The sequence below is a fragment of the Scylla paramamosain genome, unplaced genomic scaffold (assembly GCF_035594125.1).
Source record: "Scylla paramamosain isolate STU-SP2022 unplaced genomic scaffold, ASM3559412v1 Contig106, whole genome shotgun sequence".
NCBI lineage: Eukaryota > Metazoa > Arthropoda > Malacostraca > Decapoda > Portunidae > Scylla > Scylla paramamosain.
In genome coordinates, this window is record NW_026973771.1 from 225001 (window position 1) to 230000 (window position 5000).

Consider the following 5000-nt stretch of genomic DNA (forward strand, 5'->3'; position numbering starts at 1 on the left):
GTCATCGTGTGGGTCTAAAACAACATTTGCCGCCTTCTGGCGGTAGTAGTAGTAATAGTAGTAGTAGTGGTAGTAGTAGTAGTAGAAGAAGAAGAAGAAGAAGAAGAAGAAGAAGAAGAAGAAGAAGAAGAAAAGAAAGAGAAGGAGGAGGAGAACAACAGCAACCAATAAATAAAAAAATATATAACAACAACAACAACAACAACAACAACAACAACAACAACAATAACAACAACAACAACAACAACAACAACCCATCTCTCAAGCAGATGAAATATATTTTTTTTTCTTTCTTTCTTTTTTTTTTTTGCATTATGCAGCCAAGGAGCTTTCCAAGACAAACAGACAGATAGACAGACAGATAAAGGAAATCCAGCAGAAGGTGAGTAATGCAGAAAAGAGTTGCACCAATGAACCTTGCCTGCTTAAAAGGTGTGTGTGTGTGTGTGTGTGTGTGTGTGTGTGTCATACACACACACACACACACACACACACACACACACACACACACACGTGTCTGTAGTGTTCTATAATAATGTGTAATCTGTGCCACATTCCTCACCATGCAATAGTGTGTACTCTCCTGATCACACTGCTGGCCAGACTGCGGAGCGCCACAACACTCCGTAACACATTCCCAAGTGTGCCGGGCAACATCATTAATTAAACCCATCTGTGACCTCAAAGAACGAACAGGAAGAAAATTAATCTAGCCTCTAAGTAATTCTTGACACCCCAACCTAACTAGTCCTCAGACCTTAACTGTTCTCATCACACGCCAGCTTCACTACCGACACACACACACACACACACACACACACACACACACACCACACAGATATTGACCACAGCCAGGAGTTGCACATTGCCTGAACATAAACATAAACACCAGACGAAACATTACACACACACTACACACACACACACACACACCACACACACACACACACACACACACACACACACACACACACACACACGGGTAGTTCAGGTCAGGTTAGGTTACATCATTACGTAACTGTTTTATTTGTTTTTTTTTTTTATACTAAGGCACAGCATTAAGCTCTGGAGAGAGAGAGAGAGAGAGAGAGAGAGAGAGAGAGAGAGAGAGAGAGAGAGAGAGAGAGAGAGAGGAGAGAGAGAGAGAGAGAGAGAGAGAGAGAGAGAGAGGTTTTATTGCCAACACGGCATAAAATGTAAATAAATTAATGAATAAATAAAATAAAAAAAAATAAATAAATGTCATGCCTCCCCAGTGAACGATATTAAATGGGAAACTTGGTCAAAACTTTTCCCATTTAACTTGAGATCACGTCAACAACGAGAGAAAACAGATAAGAAAGGGTGGGGGTTATGAGCGTCTCTCTCTTTCTCTCTCTCTCTCTCTGTTCCTAAAGGCGTTTTTTACCAGCGCATCAGAATATCAAACACTGTTTGATGTTTCGGCTGGGTTTTGGTAAACACGACTACTGTGCTACCAGACGACTCTCGCTCGCACCGTCTCGGAAAAACTGTCGTACGGATCATAACACAGACAGCAGCCGTGGTGGGAAGTTTGAGTATCAACAAAGCCAGACTACGAGAAGTGAGTCAAGGGACGAGATAATGGACAGCAGCACCGACTCTGATACTTATCTGGAAGATGAGGAAAACCAGTCTCTTCTATCAGGACCTATGATGCCTCTATTGGCAGTTGCAAGCGTGGCAGAAATGCAGCCAGAGGCAGATATGGGTGCTGTAGCAGTAGCAGCAGCAGTAGCTTGTGACTTCATGGAAAGGTAATTATAGTCGACCAATACTAATTTTAACTATTTGTATACTAAGGGTTCTCTGGAGATTTACAAAAAAAAAAAAAAAATGATAAATTTACGCTGCTTTGATGCATTAACATAGCAGTCACTGACAATAATGAAAAACCATTAGAAGTACCGGTATAGGTCCAAGAGTATACTCATACACTTTCCCATGGCTTTCTGATAGGAAACAGAGAGTAGTATTAAATGGGGCAATGTCTGAGTGGAAAGAAGTGGTTAGTGGGGTACCCCAAGGATCAGTGCTAGGACCTCTTCTTTTCTTGGTGTATATTAATGATTTAGATATAGGAATTAGTAGAAAAGTCTCAAAGTTTGCAGATGATACTAAGATAGCATGTGCAGTACAGGGTTAAAAAGGACAATTACAGAATACAACGAGGCCTGGACAGGCTGATAGCATGGGCAGACAGGTGGCAGATGGAGTTTAATTCTAAAAGTGTCAGGTTATGCATTTAGGTAAAGACAACAAACTTTAGCTATGAGATGGAGGGATGTTGGCTAGAGGCAGTGGAGGAAGGAAAGGATTTAGGTGTAGTGATAGACAGGACTATGAAATTTTCAAAGCAATGTTTAGAAGCAAGAAATAGGGCAAATAGGATCCTGGGTTTTATAAATAGAAATGTTAGTTATAAAAGTAAGGAAGTGGTGCGTAGCTTATATAATTCATATGTTAGGCCCCAGTTAGAGTATTGCATACAGGCCTGGTCACCCCATTATAGGCAGGATATTAACATGTTAGAAGCAGTTCAGAGAAGAGTAACTAGGATGATACCAGCATTAAAGCGCCTGGAGTATAGAGATATATTAAAGGAATTAAACATGTTTTCATTTGAGAGGAGATGTATAAGAGGGGATATGATAGTGTTATTTAAAATGTTCTGTGGAATGTTAAAATGTGGAATGAAATCGTCGTGATGCCGCTACACAGAACAGCTACAACAATGGAGCGTCCATGATGCACGCAATGTTGGTGTTATCGCAGCAGCATTTCAAAACAAATATCATTTCTCCGATATATTTGCTTTAATACTGATATCAGTAGCATACAGCAATAAGGTGATCCTTTAATTCTTATTTTTCAGCAAGTATTATACAGAAATATAGCATAAACTATACCAAGTTCACATAACTGGAAGACGAAGTCACAACCACATGAACTGCCACGGACGTCCCTCACTAGACATGTCTGAACAGTGTCGACGTATCACAAGACGACACAACCATTTATTTCAAGTCTTATGGACAATTCTTTTGAATTCTAATGCTAGGAACAAGTTACTACTTTGATCTTCTTTTCATATAAAACAATTATCATAATCCTTAGAGCCTCAGAATCGTGATTATTAAATGTGAAAAGAATGGCAATACCTTTCAGCCAATCACAGTGCGTGTTTGTTATTCTGGGCAGATTCGCTGCCGTGTATCAAACGTGTCCCAGGCGTTTGGTTAATTTAACCAATTTACTAACAGTCCAACCGACAATACATACTTACCTTGATTCACTTACCTACATACTTCCTGTGCCAACTTACCTGAGGATGTCCGTACACCAGAACACACCATAAACAGGACATCTGAAAGGGAAAGAACATTGTGTTGCACCAACACACTACACAACATACACCTACACTTGCTTCACACTGGATACGCGGCTGAGCTCCTCTCCTACTCCGCGCCCTGAGTCGGCGGTGGGCTGGTGTGACAGGGCTAAGCGCCAGCTCCACCCAAAAGTCCGCCGTCGAGGGGTTCCGGCCACTGGAAGGGCTCGCAGGCCTCCAGCTAGCGGAGCTAAGTGAGGGAGTTGCACCTCGTCCTGAGTCGCTGGCATCAGGGAACCACATCTTGGGGGGTGAAGAGTTGCGTGGTGTTAGCGAGGGGAATAGTGGTGGAATCTCCGCTTGACTCCACCTATGGTGCAACAGGGAGACACAGCCCGTCCTGTGCCATCACATGAAGCATGCACACAGTACACCTACACACTATATTAACACATATATTACACATTCATAAATTACTTACCTTGCAATGTATATAAGGAGTTCATAAATATATAATCTTCATAAATATATAATATAATATATAATCACAGATTAAATAAAAAAAAAAAAAAAATATATATATATATATATATATATATATATATATATATATATATATATATATATATATATATATATATATATATATATATATATATATATATATATATATATATATATATATATATATATATATATATATATATATATATATATATATATATATATATATATATATATATATATATATATATATATATATATATATATATATATATATATATATATATATATATATATATATATATATATATATATATATATATATATATATATATATATATATATATATATATATATATATATATATATATATATATATATATATATATATATATATATATATATATATATATATATATATATATATATATATATATATATATATATATATATATATATATATATATATATATATATATATATATATATATATATATATATATAAATAAGGAAAGAAAACTAACTCAAACACATATTTCATATGTAAAACACAAGGCAGAGAAACGGAAATAGGACACAGAAAGAAAGAAAAGAACAATCTTGTTGATTGGGAAGGGACGCTTCTCATACAAAACATCACACAAAAATAGCAAGGTGGTTAGCCCACCAACTTTTCTCTTCTACGGTCTTTCAATATTTTCTAACCTTTATACTTCTTCTATACTAACTCTTATTCTTCACCCCTCTTTTCTAAAGAAAAAAAAAAAAAAAGTTTGGTTAAACCAAGCAAGAACATCAAACACTGTTTGATAGCGTTTGATATTCTGATGCGCTGGTAAAAATACCTATAACTAGTGCATAGAAATGCTGTGATTTTACATTTAATCTATTTATGTATTCAAACATCATCCTGATAAGACTGTCCATCAGGGATCAACAGTCTTTTTCACAAATTATATTGTATTTTTTTTTTTTTTTTGTGAATAAAAGCATTAAAAAAAATTCTCTCTCTCTCTCTCTCTCTCTCTCTCTCTCTCTCTCTCTCTCTCTCTCTCTCTCTCTCTGTGGCCTTTGAAAACAGTTGTGGTGAGAGGAAAGCGCTTCAGAGTACGGGCTTACGTATCTCAACAGGTATTTCATTACT

At 36.7% G+C, this 5000-nt stretch overlaps 2 long non-coding RNA genes across 4 annotated transcripts in view; both read left to right on the plus strand.

Annotated features, from left to right (window-relative positions):
* Positions 1-5000, plus strand: part of LOC135099137 (uncharacterized) — a 160177-nt gene that overhangs the window by 107040 nt on the left and 48137 nt on the right. The window contains exon 4 of one of the 3 annotated variants that reach the window (XR_010267706.1): positions 1-62. This exon is cut by the window's left edge and continues 1770 nt beyond it. The exons of the other annotated variants lie outside the window; for them this stretch is intronic. This is a non-coding gene — a long non-coding RNA (uncharacterized LOC135099137). Of the gene's footprint in view, positions 63-5000 lie in introns of those variants that run through there. 3 annotated transcript variants of the gene reach the window in all.
* The window catches only part of LOC135099131 (uncharacterized), a 1565-nt gene continuing 939 nt past the window's right edge, over positions 4375-5000 (plus strand). The window contains exon 1 of the long non-coding RNA XR_010267696.1: positions 4375-5000. This exon is cut by the window's right edge and continues 556 nt beyond it. This is a non-coding gene — a long non-coding RNA (uncharacterized LOC135099131).